Source organism: Bos grunniens, chromosome 21, assembly GCF_055505025.1.
Source record: "Bos grunniens cultivar Pamir isolate PY7600 chromosome 21, Bosgru_T2T1.0, whole genome shotgun sequence".
Classification (NCBI taxonomy): domain Eukaryota; kingdom Metazoa; phylum Chordata; class Mammalia; order Artiodactyla; family Bovidae; genus Bos; species Bos grunniens.
Window position 1 is genome coordinate 34,824,852 of NC_141185.1, and position 19,300 is coordinate 34,844,151.

A 19,300-nucleotide genomic window follows, 5' to 3' on the forward strand; every position below is an offset into this window, starting at 1 on the left:
ATCAGAAGATGGGAGTGAGTGTGAACTGGGTCAGGAGGCATGCTTCAAGAGGAAGGCTGTAGATGAAGCGAGCAAGGGAGGCAGAGGGCAGACAGACCTCCATGAGCAGCATCCTGTGCAGACAGAAGGCCACTGTGTTCTCAAAGGAGCTGGTCGGGATTAAGCAACAGGAACTCTTTTTGAGGCAGAAGAAAATATTAAAGTTTACTTCAAGTGCCCACGTACCATGACACCACAGTAAGGAAATGGAGAGAAATCAGTCGGAGCCTGGAGAGTAGAGTGACATGGCCACAGAAAGAAAAAAGGAAAGAGCTCGGCACCCTAGAAGCCACGTGATCAGCGCCCACACTGGGTCCGCAGCTTGAACAGCAACCATCCTGTCTTCATCTGGAGAGCCTGTGGGCTCCTGATAAACACCACTGTGGGGGGTCTCAGACAACTCCTCCCACCCTCTGCTCGTCTCAGCTGTGATCTGGTTTTTCCCCCGTGCTGTCTGTCCCTTTCCTGCTGACAAATTTTGTCTGTTGGTCTCCTTTGCTTTTTATTCCATCTCTGTAAGATGCTGCCTCTCAGCAACCCTCCTCAAGCAATGTGTCCAAGCTTGATGAGAACTCCCATGTGCTGTATCTAGACCAGGCCCCAGGGCAGAAAGGAATGTCTCCCCAAGCATGGAATGTCTCCCCAAGACTATACAAAGGTCTGTATAGTCAAAGCTATAGTTTTCTAGTAGTCAGGTACAGATGTGAGAGTTGGACCATAAAGAAGGCTGAGCATCAAAGGATTGATACCTTCAAACTGTGGTTTTGGAGAATACACTTGGGAGTTCCTTGGACAGCAAGGAGATCAAACCAGTCAATCCTAAAGGAAATCAATCCTGAATATTCATTGGAAGGACTGATGCTGAACCTCCAATACTTTGGCTGTCTGATGCAAAGAGCCGACTCACTGGAAAAAAAAAACCCTGCTGCTGGGAAAGACTGGGGGCAGGAGGAGAAGTGGGCGACCTAGGATGAGATGGTTGGATGGTATCATTGGCTCAATGGACATGAGTTTGAGCAAACTCCAGGAGTTAGTGAAGGACAGGGAAGCCTGGTGTGCTGCAGTCCATAGGGTCACAGGATACAACTGAGCAATTGAACAATAACAACTCCATCTTGCCAGGTACTAAAAACCTCAGCTTTTCTTCTAAATTTGTCAGCTATGAAGGCCAGCTTCCTAACTGTGCAGTCAAAGAAGTCACATGGAGTCTAGTGCTTGGAAGGGTCCTGTCTTTGGCTTAATGCTCTGTCATTGCCATCTTGAAATTCTTAGTGATTTTATCTTTGAACTTGTGTGAGTGAAGTTCGATGAGATAATGGAGCATGTCTGTGGACACAGGAAATCCATCCCATATGCACCTACACTACTCCTCCTTGCTGTCCCCACTAACATGTAGCGTTCATGATGTTCCATGAGTGCAAAATTCCAGTAGACCCACAAGGCACGGAAGTTCCATGGGTCTCAAGGCAAGTACAAGGTAATTGTGTTATATCTGTAACTAAGTAAGCAGGGATGCCACCATCCCCCAAGAAACCTTACCTTCTGTTAGGATCAAAACTTGCTTTGAACACAGAAATAAGACAATGGAATTTAATAAGAAACATAAATGACCAAGGAGACCTATCAAGTCCTTACTCATGTTACTTCCCTATTTCAGCCAACAATTTACACTGAAACTGATGACTTAGAAGAAAAGGAAAAGATAAACATTCCTTTATAAAATAGTCCCTTTTCCTGTCAGTCCTCCTCTATTTGTTAGGAGGGGCAAGCTCGAGAGTATGGGTCAAATGTGAGTAAAGAAAGAAGTGAAATAAGAACAGTTGCATTGGTTTCTACTCTTCTGGTAAGAACAAATTATACAGGTACATATGAACTGTGTAGTTTCAGTGATTCTGCATAAGAGTTAAATGCCCTTATATTTTCATTTAAATTGCCATTGTACAATATAAAGATACATTATTAGTATGAATTTTACATTTTACATTTAACAATTTTTTTAATTTTCCATTTAACATTTTATTTTTTTAAACTTAGAACAACACTAAATAGTTAATAAAAATACTATGACGAGACTGACCACAGAAGAACAAAAAAAATCTTTGTACTTAGTTCTTTTAATAACACTTCTTTCCTAATATTTTAACACAGTAAAAGTGTTAGTCACTGAGCCATGCCCTTCTCTTTGCGACCCCATGGGCTGTAGCCCTCCAGGATCCTCTGTCCATGGGACTTTCCAGGCACAAATACAGGACAGGGTTGCCATTTCCTTTTCCAGGGGCCCTTCCTGACCCAGGGATTGAACACTTGCCTCCTGCATCGTAGGCAGGTTCTTTACCATCTGAGCCATCTTAACAAGGGACCTGCCTGTTCATTTTGTACTAAACAGTGCGTAGCTATCCCTGTCTGTTGCTTTTGGCCTGAATCCAAATCCAATTTTAGATTTTCCTAAGGAGCTTTCAGTTTGTGATGTGTTCCTGCCAAGTTCAACCTAGCTCACAACCAAATAACCAACCTTTCGCACCCCAAACCCAGCAATGATGTTGGCCTGTGGGCTGAAATCCAGAAGACCCCAGAGAGAAGACTAAGAATTGGACTGTCTAAATTTCCTTCAGGGGTAGGCAGTTTGACTGGTTGGTCACTTTGTTTGTTTGTTTTCTACCTTTGCAGCAACATAGCTACTTTTGTTTGCCTGTGTATCAGAAGATGTAAAATACCTCAGTAATTATATTAGCAGTAAATTAAATTGACTCTCAATCTATGCCATGATTGCCCATCATGGATTTTGCAGAAAAAGCAGCAGAGTTGAAATCAATCAGCATAGGTGTGGCCTGCTAAGATTACATGTTTTCATGTGTAAAACTACATAGCAACACCAACTTCCAAGAACTGTTCTTGGAGTTATATGAAATCGCAATTAGTAGCATATAGCAGTTGCTCAATCATGCATATATATTTGCACTTGGCTGTTGGTCAGTTTTGAATCACTGTGCACCTTGGCCTGAATTTATTTGGAAGCTCTGTCACCTCTCTCAGCCAAGAGACCATTTAAAAAGTAATGCAGCCATTGTAAAATGCCTTGTGAAATAATGCATACCAGGATCTGAAACTACATATGTGGCTTATTAGAATGATCATATTCAAAACAGTTGAAGATGTATCTTGAATTAATAAGTTTCCTTGCCCTTCTCTTCTTGCCTTTATCATTTTTTTTTCCAAAACTTCAAATCTGAGCATTTTCCTTTGTTCTTACAAAACCATGGAAACTGATCAAATTCTGCCACACTCTTTTCAAAACTCTTCTGTCAGTTTGCTCTTATGCGTCTTTCCCACCTGATCAAATCAACATACGGAATGTCTTAACTTATAAAATTCATAAAAAGAAATGGACTCACCTGCTGCTCAAATGATGACAACACCACTAGAGATGGCTATGATCAGAGCACAGTGATCATTCAGTAGCATAAAATTAAATGCTAAAATTACACTGGATCCTAGTTTATTGTCACATAAAACCTTAAAATGATATTTTGCAAGAAGCTTAGGCTTATCCTTTATCTATATATTTTTAAAGTGGGTTCTATAAGATGCAATTAGAACACAAAAATAAACATATATAGATGTTCATAATTTTGAACCCCTTTCATTTCTAACTTTGATAGATGTACCTGTTTTAGCTTGTGATTCCTATAATCTTCTCTAGGACAGAAGAAAGACACACAAAATGACGTGAGCTTAAAAGAGAATGAACAAGTCTCGCCCAAGCAAGTGGATGATTTACATTTGCCATGTAAATGCAATTTTTTACAGTTATGTCTCAATTATTTATGGTATTAAAGGACAGGGATAGCACAGATGAAAGAATCATAGCATCTCAGGGTTGGAAGTGCTTAAAGGTCCTGCAGTTTGATCACTCATATGATGGTTAATTTAATTCCACAGCCTTCTTCCTACACCGAGTAGACTTCCAGCATGTGCTTGAATATCTTTAGTGATGGCAAAAGGCTACCTCATTTCATCCTTGAATAATTCCATTAGATTTTGGCTCAATGTAAAGGACAAATCTTTCTATCTCTCTGTAACTTCTATACCTATTCTCTGATAGTGAAAGCAAGGACCATGATTTTTAATCTTCGTATTTCCAGTGCTTGTGACAATGTCCGATTGACACATAGTAGGATTTCATTCTCTGTTTATTAACTAGAACTGAAATGCAGAGCTAAAAAGAGCATCTGCCAGGCCATATTATCTCCAGGCCTTGAAGAATTCCTCTTTAGTCATAACTTTGAACTTACTTATCATCCTGATGCCTTCTCACTGGATGACTTTTATTTGTCATCTCTTTCTAGTTATGCTGTCCCCAGAATAAAACAGAATATTGCAAATCTGTTCTCACAAGTACAGAGTATAGTGAACTGGCAACCCCATCAACCTAAAGACTACTCTTCAAATAATGCAGCCAAGAATTAAAGTATCCTGTGCCGGCAGCTACCTCCTATGGAAAGACATGGTTACTTAACTAAGTCCTTTATCAGAGGCTGCTGCTACAGGCCAGTGTTTTCCTGAACTATATTCATTTTGTCCAGTCTCTCAGTTCTGACTCCTTGTGACCCCACGGACTGCAACACACCAGGCTTCCCTGTCCTTTACTATCTCCCAGAGTTTGCTCAAATTCTGTCATCCTGCATTCCATCCATCTCACCCTCTGTCATGCCTTTCTCTTCCTGCCTTCAATCCTTCCCAGCTCAGGGTCTTTTCTAAATGAGTCAGCTCTTCACATTAGGTGGCCGAAGTATTGGAGTTTCAGCTTCAGCGTCAGTCCTTCCAATGAAAATTCAGGACTGATTTCCTTCAGGATTGACTGGTTTGATCTACTTGTTGTCAAAGGGACTCTCAAGAGTCTTCTCCAACACCACAATTTGAAAGCATCGATTCTTCAGAGCTCAGTCTTCTTTTTGGTTCAACTCTCACATCCATACATGACTACTGGAAAAACCATAGCTTTGACTATATAGACCTTTGTCAGCAAAGTAATGTCTCTGCTTTTTAATATGCTGTCTAGTTTTGTCATAGCTTTTCTTTCACAGAGTAAGCATCTTTAAATTATATTATGAATTATATTCACAGATTAAAAAAAATTATTTTGTTGACATGAGCACAAAACTTCAGTGTAATCTTATTAAAATGGGAAACATCTGGGGATGAGTAAGCATCAGATGAGTTCATGTTTGACCCTGACACTACTTATTAATGCCTATGTAATCTTTTACAAAGACCTTTCACTTGAGTCTCATTTTCCTCTGTTAATAGGGGATGAAATGTCTATTATTTAGGAATTATCTTTTGAAGGACAGTTAAAAGAACAGAGGTACCATTCAGTGAATTAGGAAGGCTGCAGGAGGAGAAATTTGATAATAAGCAGACGGTTGGCATCCAGGGTTCTGTTTTAGATATGTTAAGTTGAAATGCCTATTAAGACAATGAATGGTAATGTCAAATAGGCAGTTAAAAAAAAAAACAAAAAACACACACATACCAGGAGTTCAGGAGAAAGGTCTAGACTGAAAATTTGACACTGGATGCTCAAAACTATAGATGTGTATAAGTCATGGAACTCTGAAAGTTTCCTAGAGAATGAGAAGAAAAAGAGTGTCTCCTTAGGCCCTCCAAAATTGGGAAGAAATAGCAGTGGGGACCAAAAAAAAAGAGATCAGTGGGATAGGAGAGGAGCCATGAGAGAATGATATCCTGGGATGGAAGGGAGTACCAAGAAAGAGTAAACGATTACTACTGTATTCTACTGAATCCTGCTAAGAATTTGGGTAATTTGAGGAGTTACACATCAGCCTCAGTTCCCAGCTCTAGAACACTGCCTGGTGTGTTTTTGCCAAATGTTATGATTATAGATCTTGGTATTAGTGGTAAATGTTACTATTTTAGATCTTGATTCAGTCATCCAAAATATTTGTTATAACTTCCACCTTTAAAATTTCACCCAATCATGGGTTTAAAATAGAAGTCATGACAGATGCAGAAGAAATAGCTTTCCAGGGATGAAATCAATTGACTGTTTGGGACACTTTGGTAGTTGTCAAACCAGTTAGGATGCATTCAGTGACAGTAATACTCTCTCTAAGGTTTTCCCTTTTGCCCAAAGGAATAGCACGAAAGGTCTGACCTTCTGCCCTGGTGCTGGAAACTATGTTACTTGTAATCAATTTCCCAATTTACAGTCTAATAAGTCTATCTAAAGAAGAAATTACATCTATCTGATATGATTTTTCTGAAATGAATTCATGCTGACTCCTGATGATCTTTTTAACTCTGTACCTAACGTCTTCATAATAACATGTTTTTAAAATTCACATAAGACTGCAGACAAATTCTTTGGTTGTGTACTTTATCTTTTAAAAAGTAAACACTGTACTTTCTCATCTTCAGTATGTCTTTCATCTGGGCCAATTTTTTAAATTTAGTATCAGAAATACACTATCAGTTTTCCTCCCAATTAGAAGATCTACAATAGCTGTAAAGGTAATTTTCCTAATGAATTATAGAACAGTAAACTGCTGACACAAACCTACAGATTCAAGAAATTCAGTGAACCTGAAACAGGATAAACACAAAGATGAACCCTAAACAGGATAAACACAAAGAAAATCATGCTCAGAGAGACATCATAATCAAACTGAGGCAAAACCAAATATCAAGAAAAAGTCCTGAAAGTAGCCAGAGAAAACAACATATTACATACAAGGAAATGATAGAAATAGCTGCAGATTTCTCATCAGAAATCACTAGAAAACAGTAGAAACACCATATTTTAAGTGATGAAAACAGAAGGCAAACAACCAGATCAAAAAAGCCTATCAATCCAGAATTCCATATTCAGCGAAATGATCCTTCAGGAATGAAGGAGAAATTATCACATGAAGGAAAACTAACAGACTTTGTCACCATCAGACCTGCTGTAAAAAAATGCTAGAGGGAGTTTATCAGGCTGAAGAGAAGTGGTGTCAGAGGGAAAACTCAGAGCTTGAGGACTAGAGGAAGAGCAACAGAAATGTTAACATTTGGGTAAATATAATAGATTATTTTCCTCTATTATGTTTATAATATATGTGATTCTTGAAAGAAAAAAGTGCAACATATTTGGATGTTAAACAACACACCTTATTTCTCTGTCTCTCGGGAATGTTTCAGGCACATGATGAGTAAGAGGATACTCAGGCTTGAATGAGTAATCTGAAACCTGAAGGTTTAATGTATGCAGATATAATATATACCAAAACTACAACATAAAGAAAGGGCGAATGGGACATACATGGTTGTAAGGCACTGTCTACATTTTGCTTGAAGTGGTAAAATATGAGTTATAAGTAGACTAGAAAATTAAGTATGTGAATTATAATCCCCAGAGCAACAAATAGTATAAAAAGATACAAAATGTTAATGAAGGAATTAAATGAGATACTAAAAATATTTAAGTAACCTAAAAGAGGATAAGAAAGAGAAAGAAGAGAAAAAAATTCAGAGGAAACAAACAGACAAAATGATGAAAGAAGAGACAAATACAAATATATCAACTATATACATCAATCTGAATATAAATGATCTAAAGGCACCAATTGAAAGACAGATTATCAGATTGCATTTAAAAGATAAAATCAAACGATGTATAAGCTGTCTACAATAATTCACTTTAATTATAATGCTATATTGAAACTGAAACTATAGAAACAATTCCATGCATACACTAATCTATAAAAGCCACACGGAGAAAATGTAGATTTCAAAATTAAGAAAATCACCAGGAATAAAGCAGTACATTACATGTTGACAAAAGGGTCCGTTCACTAAGGAAACATAACAAACCTAAATGCATATGTACCTACCCACAGACAGCGAAGAATATATAAATCAGAAACTGATAGAACTAAAGATTAAATAAAGTCCACAGTTATTCTCAGAGACCTAAAATCTCCTGTTACAGTCATTGGTACTGCAAGTAGGTCAATAACCAGCAAGGGTACAGGAGGCTTGAGAAACATTACTGAACTCAACCTAATGACCTTTATGGAATACTCTACCCACAAAGAGCAGAATATGCCCGCTTTTCACCAGTACTTTGCATATCAGTAAGATTGACCATATTCTGGACCATATTTGGATGTTAAACAACACACCCTATTTCCCTATCTCCTGGGAATGTTTCAGGCACATGTGAGTAGCAGAGGGATGAACACAGTTGCTTAAAGAGGATACTCAGGCTTGAATTAGTCATTTGAAACCTGAAATATTCAACCTCACATTTGTCTCTATGTAAAATATGTAATATTTCTAGAGTATCAACTTTACAGAAACAAATTAATATTAACGTAGATGAACTAAAGCTAGAATACAAAGCAAAACTTTGGAATTAAAGTCTGTATCTCCTTTAAGAACGTAATACTGATAAAGATGTGTATTGCTCATTCATCAAAGATGCCCCTTCCACTTGGAAATACCAGTGTTGTTTGTAATGAAAATTACTTTGGGTACTTGAAAGCAATTGCAATCCTGGTTTTTAAAAACTATCTCTTAACCTCTGTGGCTTCAGATGAGAGAATTTTAATACAGTCATCCATACAATGTTTATTACTCTTTCTGACCACCTTGATCCTCTGTTATATACCCTCTTGCACTGATTCTTTTCCATTCAATCCCTCAGGCTGCCATTAACACAGTCCCCCCTCTTGATTAATAAGAAAAGGAGCTTAGAATGTGTTTTATCATCTTCAGCTTCCTGGTGTTTGTCAAATACTCTTGTTTTACAAGAAGTAGTTTTCTTGTAGGGCAGTGAGTGTGCCTGCATAATTTTTCATCAAGGCAATACTGTAGGATCCTAAATCACAAGCATTCTTTGCAAGTCCCTTAAGTGTAGTGTAATTTGGAAGCGGCAATCCATTTCAAATTCGGTAAATTAAAGGGGAAATAGCCAAGCATGAGTTGGAGAAGCAGGCCTGACTCCCACACCTGCAATTTCAACCAAATGACATAAAATGCCAAGCCATTATTCTTCCAATTTAGCTTCCTCAGCTTTCATGTTCAAAACCAAATTCATTCTAAAAGTAATCAAATCAGATAAGGGCTGTGTGTATGTGTGTGGTGGGAGGTGGGGCAGGAGGGGATGCTAATGACACAGCCGGAGGAAACGGTTGGAAGGTTCTGGTGTTTTAACATTCAGGTTATTTTATGGAGCATATTTTAAAATGATTTTTCCAAGTTCGTTTAATTGGAGTATCAGAAATCCTTTCATCTGTTTTGACAATTGAAATGATGATGTGCAGCCTGCCCCGTGTTTAGACTGAGAGAGACAGGCACATCCATATTGATGCTCCAGCTACTGAGAACTTAAAAGGACAGGAGCAGCTAAAGGCCGATTAGCCATGGAGAACATTAGCTTCGATACCCCTCTCATACGGAGCCAGACATTACGTCAAGCATGACAAGCCACTCTAGCATAAAAGTCTTAGTGGCCTCCAAGTCTCAGGCTTACCCTTAAGTTATTTCATTAAAATACAAAATCATGTTGACCTAATTTTCTGACAGGTTTCGAAGAGAGCAAAGATTTCCTTGCTTGCCGTACCTACCCTGTCTCCCTCTTCATCCTGCCATAACTCTGGGGACTTTGCCAGTTTCATTCAAGTCTTTGCAGAGCGCCAATCCCTTTCATTTTAATCAAGGGAGAAGCTCCGGCTTTAAATGCTTTCTTCCCTCATCTCCAAACGTGTATGCCCAGACACTTCATCCGGCATGAGAACTTCTTTCAATAGCAGTAACTCTTCATGTCCTTGGGGGGAAGACAGCTACTCAGCATTCAGTGGAGAAGCCGGAACCGCCTGGATCGGTCTCATTATGTAGGCCATATGCAATAAGCCGCGGTACCTAACAGCTGCTGGTGGTAGGATTAAGGGGAAAATATTTAATTTGATGCAGGAGCACGTGTGCATGATTTCAGCCATAGCTCTTACCTGCTCCCTGGGGTGTGTGTCAGATATATGGGAGAATGCAGAAATCATTTAATTGTGTCAACACAATGTTCGGATGTTTGTTTAAAGTAAAAATTAGTTTTTGCCGCATACATTGATTAGTTGACAGGCTATTTGACTGTCACAGAGGCTACTGGATACAAAGACAAAATTGGCTTGGTTTATCTGAGCAAAGGGGAACAAGTCCTCTGAGATCAGGGGAAATACAAGCAATGTAAATTCGGATTAGTCTTTGTGTTCTGTAAATCAATAAAACAACAGGGAAGTGTGAAGAATAGGCTAGATCATCTATCAAACTGGTTTTTTATTGTGTTTCTATTTCTATCCCCTAGTAAACATGTGCCTTCAGTTTCCCGTGAATAAAAGCATTTGACAAAGGAATAAAAATGGACTGGAGTTCACTGTAGATGCAGTGCCAATGACAAAAGGCAGGGGTGGGGGGTGGGGGGGTGAGGGGAGCCAGCAAAGATGAGAATCAAAAAGGCTGCTTCCTGCAATCTCAAAGCTAGATCGTTCTAAAATTCTCAGGTGACAGGTGGTGAAAGTGAAGATAGATTTTATATATCTACTGCAATGAAGACTGTACCTTATGCAGAATACTAATCAGGATTTTTTTTTTTAAGGCAACTGCATTGTCTTAACAGGCTTTCAAAGAAAGAGAGGTGCACACAGGCACGCGTGCACACACAAGAAATCAGTTAAGGAGACTTGTGATGAAACCGAGATTTCTCCCCACCAATCACTTTCAGTCACAGAAGAAATAACAAACATGCTAATATCAACAAACGCTAATTTTGTGGCCCAAGGAGAAGGCCTGGCTCTTTTAAAACCAAACAGTCCTCTTGTTCTTTAAGCCCCCTTTTAAAAGCGAGTATTTCACCTGATTGCTTTAATGGAAGAACCTTTTTATCTGTGTTGACAATTCACACTGTCATTGTGCGTTTCCTTTAGGTGTGCACAGAATCGCATTTTAAGACCAACCCCCCCACCCCACCCCCGACCCAAGTCACACAGTGCCCTGAGATGCTGCAGGGAGAGAGGGAGGGAGAGAAAATGCAGGTTTCAGAACCAAGCAGCAGCACGTTATATTGCAGTAGTCAAAGCGAGCTGGGCAGAGCAGTAGAAATCTTTCCTTCCGAGTGTTTGAAAGATGGGGGCGTCTTTGTGGCATTATCTTCCCAGGTGCCCCAGATGGCACAGTGTACTTCTAATGGAAAACCATTCATCTGGCCCTGGGACTGTACGTGTTGTACATCACGATGGTTCATGGAGGAAACGAGCTCAGACAGCTTAAGCAGAAGGCGCGGAGCATGTGGTTGGGAAGGCATAATGGGAGAGCGGCACAAAAGGGCAGGCGCATGAGTCAGAGGCTGGGGAAGGGGAGAAAAAGGCTGTTATTTCTCTGTAATTCCCCAGGATCCACTCCTGCTTGGGCTGGCAGTGAGGAAGAAAAAAACCAATTCAATTTGAAGGTGGTTCAGGGTAAATGAACCAGGGAATTGAGCGGCTGGAATCTAATTAGGGACCCCCCAAATTACTACTACCTGCCCAGCAGAAAAGTCAAATGGCTACAGCAGCCAGAAGAGTTAAGAGAAGCTGGCAGAATAAGCAGTCCAGAAGGAGAAGTTTTGCACACCTTCCAGGTTCTATCTCGAAAACTCTTAGAAGTGAATTTTTTTTTTTAATGTTAATACCTTAGGCACAGAAGATTGCAAAGCAGAAAATATGGCCATAGAAAGGGCAGATATAGAGAAGGCAATGGCACCCCACTCCAGTACTCTTGCCTGGAAAATCCCATGGATGGAGAAGCCTGGTGGGTACAGTCCATGGGGTCGCTAAGAGTCGGGCATGACTGAGCGACTTCACGTTCACTTTTCACTTTCACGCGTTGGAGAAGGAAATGACAACCCACTCCAGTGTTCTTGCCTGGAGAATCCCAGGGACGTAGGAGCCTGGTGGGCTGTCGTCTTTGGGGTCGTGCAGAATCGGACATGACTGAAGCGACTTAGCAGCAGCAGGACCCCCGCATATTTGAAAGGCCAGCAGTGTCTCCATTCCGCCTGGGGAAAGGCGAGACCCCTGGTATTCCCATCTCCATCCTCAGGACAGAGTTCCTAAAGAGAAGCTTCATGAGAATGGGGACCTATTCCTTACTGCAAAAAATCCTCTCTATAGAAAGGTAGTAAATGCTGGTGGATACAGTGACGGGGGTGAAGAAAGGACAGGGGTTGTGTGCACAGTTGGTCTGCTGAGCCCACCCTTTGTTTCCTGGCATCGGCATCTCATGGGTCATTTCAGCCTTGTAATTGCTGCTGCTTATTCAAAGGCGGCCCACTTTGGGACCTTGTGTATTTCCCCTTGAGGCGAAGCACAGCAGGATATCTAGACATGATCTGGGGGAAACAGAACTGGACTTGGTGTCAAGACATCCAGTGTAGCCTGACACTCACTAATCTGGGGAGTTCTGGAAAGCTATTTTGAGTGTCGTTTTAAGCTCATTTGTAGTTGGATCAGAAAATCTTTAACATCTAGTACAGCTTCTAAGTCTGAAGATTCCCCTCTGCCCCCAAAGGCACATATTTGGGGACTTCCCTGGTGGTCCAGAGGTTAAGACTTTACCTTCCATTGCAGGGAGTGTGGATTTGATCCCTGGGTGGAGATCAATAAACACTTAAAAATGGCCCACATTAAAAAAAAAATCTTTAAAAAGGTACATTTTCGTAGGATTTTCTCAATTAATTTTAGACACATTTTGGTACACAAGAGATGGAATTAACCCCCAGAACAATAAAAAAGACCCAGCAGCTGCTGTCACCTTTGAAACTGATTTCCATCCTGACTCTTACTTCAAACCTTTATTCACACACAACAAATCAAAAATCTACATAAAAAGCAAAATGTACTTTTTATTTTCTCTATGATTATCGCCACTGCCACTGCTGATTTCTCCCCAAAGCCTTGTAATAATTACAGTCGCCTGGATTTCAGGCAGATCCCTAAGGGCAGAAAAGGGAGCCAATCAATCCAAAGGAACTAGTGAAGTGGAATAACATTGCCCTATTCAGCCTTAGCCTGAAAAGTAAAATTTCTCTTTTTAGAGGTTAAATGAGCAGCTACAGTTTTCCCCCACGAAATAAAGAAGGCTGTCACACTGAACCTTGTATAGAAACACAACAGTAACAAACAAATTAGCAGGGAAAAAAAAAAATAATAGCTAACCACGGCATACTTGAATAGGAAACACACACACAATCAATTGCCTATCCTTTTAATATGGGATCACTGTATTAAGTCAAGTCAGGCTGGTTCCCTTGTCACCTAGCATGTGATGTTCAGATTGCCTTCTACCATTATCAGTGGCAGGGAGCTCAGGGAATCTGAGTTTGTTACAAGTCTAAGTCAAACTTAACAGGAAAGCTTTCATCATGAAAAGGTGTGATCCATCCCCAAAACAAAAGTGCTTGAAATGTAGCCATTCTTTGGATGAATAATTGAAAGTTTGTCATATAAAATATTACATACTGACACTTCAGGAGGTGACATTGTGACTTCACATTTACAATGGTGGATTCCCACCCCCCCACCCCGTTTTAAAGCAGCCAATGAGGCAATCACTAATGGTTCAATTAAACCTGAAGGACCTAGAAGGTGGTAACTGGTCTGACACCTACCATTGTTCCCATCCTATTAACTAATAAGTTAGTCTCTGCCTCCCTGTAACTCTTGCTGTTAATACAGTGGCTTATTTAGTTGTCACACAGAACAATATGGGTTTAAAAAGACTAGATTTAGACAATGGGGCAGCAGCAGGCCCACATCAACCCCACCCAGTTCTAGAGCAGAAAGCAGATCAAAGCTGCCCCTGGGGCATTCCTTCCAATTTACAGGCTTACCTTATTATCAGAGCAGACAGATTTCTTCCCCCCGACCCAAAACCTCGCTGTACTCATTCCAGTATCAGGCCAGCGAACATTCAGCTCATAGTTTTTCTGCCAATATACCCTTCTTTTTCATCCCTACCCCATGTACCAACCCCCTTAAAAAATAAAAAATAACAAAGAAATCTAGAACCATGTCTCCCAAATCCCAAAATACAGTTTCATTGTGAAGTCACATGATGCTGTGATTATTTGTATGTATACACAACTGATCGGATCAGCTAGTCAAAGATTGCTGGAGAGGAAGGGATTGCTCACTTGAGAAGTGGTCATTCAATCCAATTAGCTTAATCATTTGACCTTAACCAGCGTGATTCAGTTATTTGAATCATGAAGCAGCCAGAGTGGATTGAGCATTTGCAAATTGATCTTTTTCTCCATGATTAACTTTAATGATGACATAAATAACAAATGTGATGCAAAACTGGATAAATCGGTGACTTTCTAAAGAAGTCTTGTTTTCCAGGATGTGTGAAGTTTACTCTGAGTAATAAATCCAATTGAAATATTTATTGAGCATTTCTAAGTTCAAGATGCTCTATTAGACACTGAAGCAGCACACAATGACTCAGACCTGGTTCCTGGCCTCCAGTTTTCAGTCTTAAGCAGAAGATGTATATGTAAACAGGTATTCATAATGCAAAGAAAAGCACAAGGTACAAAATGAAGTCACAATGATATATAGTGGAAGCAATTAATTTTGAAGGGAGAAAATCAGAAATGGCCCGGGCTGGCCTTTGGAAGGTAAGGAGAACAATTAGAGGTAGCAGAAAAAAATGCCTTCAGGGCCAGCCAGGCAACAAAAATCTGAGGAACACTAGAGAGCTAAAGCCAGCGGCAAACAGTACCATCAATGCCCCACTGAAAAGGTTTCAAAGTCAATTTTAAAACTTTCTCGACAAACCAAAATATAGCTGTGGGTCTGATTCGGCCTTCCTTGGTCACACACACTTTAGTTAGTTATAAACACAATGATCAAGAAACCACTGCTGATAAAGAAGTGAAGCAAGGCAAGGGCCAGGGACGTGTCTGCTCTCCGACTGGCAATCTTCCTCTCACGGTCCACTTCTCATCTTAGTCCAGTGACCTCTGGCATTTTAGATCAAAGGTGTTTAGAAGAATTGAGCCCCCCACACTGGAACCCATCATTCAAATTTCTTTCCTATTAGTTCTGATCTTGCTCCCCTTGTTGTTCAGTTGCTAAGTCACGTCTGACTCTTTGTGACCCCCATGGACTGCATCATACCAGGGTTCCCTGTCCTTCACTATCTCCCAGAGTTTGTTCAAACTCATGTCGATTGAGTCAATGGTCCCTTAGGGAGGATAACAGGCCTTCACCCTGAACCTATTCCCTGCTCAAAGTAACCCAGACTTTAGGACAGAACTTCTGATGCATTCCTAATCCTTAGGTTTGTCATCAGTCAGTTATCCAGCCAGATCAGAGCTCCAGAGACTCTTCAGAATTAGTGTTCTGCCTTCTTTGTCTCTCTCCTCCACCTACAGTCCGAGGAGCTGCCCAAACCCCAGCCTAATGAAGTGAATGCTGCCCCCTGGCGACAGGTTTCCCTGATGCCAACTGCCTACAAGTCTCTTTCATCTCTGAACACTGCTGCTATGCTTCTGCACACATCAGGACTGGCCAGGACTTCCCTAATTGTTTCTTGGCTGATACTTGGGTGAAGAATCCTGTCCATCAATCTCAGCCTCCTCAGCATCTACAGAAAGTCCATCCCAGCAAAACTAGACCAATCCTGGGGGCATATCTGTTTCTAGGACTTAGCGCTCTCCTCTTTTGACCCATTCTGCCCTTGTTGACAAAGCCAAGCTGAGGTATTCTCTGAGGTGCAATGAACTTTGATCTATTCAAAACATCAAGTACCTAAGTCGTTCAATAATGAGGCATTGCCTCCTACCAGGTACCAGGCCCTGTTTGGGGGAAGACAGCCATGAAGACAGACACAAACCCTTCCCTTATGGAGCTGACATTTTTATAGGAGAGACAGACAAAAAATGCAATTAATAAGGAAAATACATAGTGTATTAGGTAGTGGTAAGCACTAAGGAAAAAAATAAGCAGAGAAAGAGAACATAAACTTCCCTAGGGTTGGGGAAGCCAGGGGAACCTGTCTGAGATGATGAAACTTGAGTAAAGACCCTAAGGACACGAGGAAGATACCAGGGGGCTTCTCAGGAAAATCAATATAGGCAATGAGACAGCAAGTGGAAAGGTCCCAAGGCAGGGCTGTCTCTAATACTTTCGTGACCTCTTAGGAGGCCAGGGCTTTGGAGCAGAGGGACTACAGGATCATATGGGAAAAGCAGCTTACAGGTCATAAAAAGGACTGGGGCTTTGCTCCAGTGAGATGACAAACCATTGGAAAGTTCCAAGCAAGGGAGTAACAGGCTCTGAATTAATGTCTTCAGTTTGCCCGTTGGAGGCAAATTGTGATCCAGGTCCAAGGCGAGGGTAGTCTAGACCAGGTAGGCATTGGATTCATGTAGTTACTCCAAAGAGGGCTTGAAGGGAGGTCGTGAAAACATCCAGATTAAGGAGGCTTTGAATAATATGCCAACAAGTTGAGACTTTATTTTCTCCAGGGTGGACAGAAAATACAGAGCTTAAACATTTTAGAAGAATGTTTTTCTGCAGAGTTTAAATATTTTTAGAAAAAGAACTCTGGCAAAAATATCAAAGGTGATTTGAAGGGCTCCCTCGTGGCTCAGATGATAAAGCAGGAGACCAAGTTTCGATCCCTGGAGGAAGGAATGGCTACCCACTCCAGTATTTTTGCCTGGAGAATTCCATGGACAGAGGAGCCTGGCAGACTACAGTCTATGAGGTCACAAAGAGTCAGACATAACTGAGTGACTGACACACACACTTGAAGAGAAAAGGAAAAGAGAGATGTTAGCAGGCCCTTGTGCTGGACAAGGCAAAAGGTAATGCAGAGCCTGAGCAGGAGAGAAGCAATGTTCAGAGAAAGACTTTGAAGATATGACATAGCAAGATCTTCGAGGACAAGAAAGAAGGTTTTAATAATCTTCCTATTACCAGTGTCTACCACAGTGCCTGGAACACAGAGACACTGAAAAACACATTCATTTATTTATTGGAAACTATTTGTTGAATAGCTTTAAATAGCAAAATAGATTGGTCTATTGGTTTCCTAGGGTTACCTTAGCAAATTACCACAAGCTTGGTGACTTCAAACAACAGAAATTTATTCTTTCAGAATTATGGAGGCCAGATATTTGAAGTCAAAGTGTTGGCAGGGCCATGCACCCTCCAAAGACTCCAGGGGGAAATCTTTCCTTGCTTTTTCTAGCTTCTGATGACTCCTGGCATTCCTTGGCCTATGTCAGCATAAATCCAATCTCTACCTCTCTTTTCACATAGTCTTCTCCCTTTCATCTCTCAATGTCTTCGTTTTTGTCTAGGTTTAGGGCCCACCATAATCAGGATGGTAACAATAATTCATGATGCTGTCAGATCTTTAATTATATTTGCAAAGACTCTATTTCCAAATAAGGTTATAGTCACAGCTACGAAGGGTCAGGGCTTGGACAATATCTTCTTAGGAACACTATTCAGCCCACGACCCATAGATTTGGGCTCCCCTGATCACTCTGTGGTAAAGAATTCACCTGCCAATGCAGGAGACATGAGTTGCATCCCTGGGTCGGGAAGATTCCCTGGAGAAGGAAATGGCAACGCATTCCAATATCCTTGCCTGGAAAACCCCATGGACAGAGGAGGCTGGCATGCTTTAGTCCATGGGGTTGCAAAAAAGTTGGACACGACTTAGTGACTAAACAACAATGACACTTAGATTTATAAAGGTAAGATTCTAGAATTAAACTGCCCAATTTAATCCCTATTTATACCATTTAATATCACTATTTCCTTGAATAAGTTATTTATCCCCTCTGGACCTCAGTTTTCTCAGCTGTGAAATAGGGTTAATAGTATGTTTTTCTTAGAGCTATTGTTAGGCTTATGAACGAACCTATAGCAAGTAATTGGCCCACAGAAAACACTCACATTTTTTTATTCTTCTTCTTATAAAATAATGATATGAGCAGCCAAGCTTCCAGAGGTAGAGACACAGCACCTGTGTTGTGTGAGACACATCTTAAGGAATGTGACAACGTTAATCAGATACAGAAAGAGACTGGGGTGTGGGGGAGGAAGGAGTCATAAGTATGGATGTGGGTTCTAGGCTGAGGTGGCAATATTTGCAAAACTGTGGAGACTAGATATATGAGAGTATCGTCCATTTAGGGAACTATCAACAGCTTAGTGTATCTGGAAGGAAGGGCACAAAGAGAACATAGCCAGAACAACAGTGGAGAAAACAAGCAAAAGTCAGACTGTGAAAGACCTCGTATGCCCTGCTAAAGAGTTGGAATCTATCTTGGAAGCAGTAAAGAACCATAAGGAGTGGGAAAAGAGTGTCATGGAGAGAATGTGCCTACATTTCAGAGCCATGTCTGCAGCTAATGAAGACCAGGGTCTCCAAATGTTGACTTATTACCTATCACATAAGTGAGCATGGGGGACATACCCCAATGCTTGTATATACATTTGTTTATTAGCATATTTATTTTATCCATGAATGTACTAATAATAAATCAGTGTAAAAATCTTTAAAAATAATGATATATAGGTATTTTAACTTTAAATAAGTTATTTCATTATCAGCTCAAAAAAAATTGTAGCCACTTACAAATTACCATTAATAATACTATTTTGGTGAAAATATGTGATTCACTATTTTATTAATTTGAAAATATTCATTTAACATTTTGGGAGACAGTGATTCAAAGGTCTGATTTGAAATTCATCCTAATTGGATACATAGTTACAACGGCTCTTATAACCTCATAAACACACCGTGGAGTCGACTTTTGGCCCTGCTTACTGAATCATGACAGTCACTTCTCAGTCCCCACTGTCAATTTCATATTTGTGAAATTCAGTTTGTAAATTTTCATTTTTCCTGATGTCACTCAGTTCTTCTGGAAAATTAATGGGAAGGTACAGCATTTGTATGTTCTTAACAAAGGTATTCAGACACACACACAAAAATCTATTTTTTTGGAAGATTTTCAGAACCAGTTAGAAAATTCCATTTCTAAAATATTTAATTGAACAGATATGAAAATTGTTATATATGGCACATATATTGCTTTTGACAAAATATTATATAACAGGAATAAAAAGAATGAAACATAAATGAAAAAATTTATATTCAGAGTATCTTTTCACAGCATCAATTTCTTTCAAAAGTGTTA

General features: G+C 40.2%; 1 long non-coding RNA gene across 4 annotated transcripts in view; it reads right to left on the bottom strand.

Moving 5' to 3' along the window:
- Positions 1-19,300, bottom strand: part of LOC147349349 (uncharacterized) — a 368,020-nt gene that overhangs the window by 40,686 nt on the left and 308,034 nt on the right. For 2 of the 4 annotated variants that reach the window (XR_015150419.1, XR_015150421.1), the window contains exon 2: positions 18,048-18,117. The exons of the other annotated variants lie outside the window; for them this stretch is intronic. This is a non-coding gene — a long non-coding RNA (uncharacterized LOC147349349). The remainder of the gene's footprint in view (positions 1-18,047; positions 18,118-19,300) is intronic. 4 annotated transcript variants of the gene reach the window in all.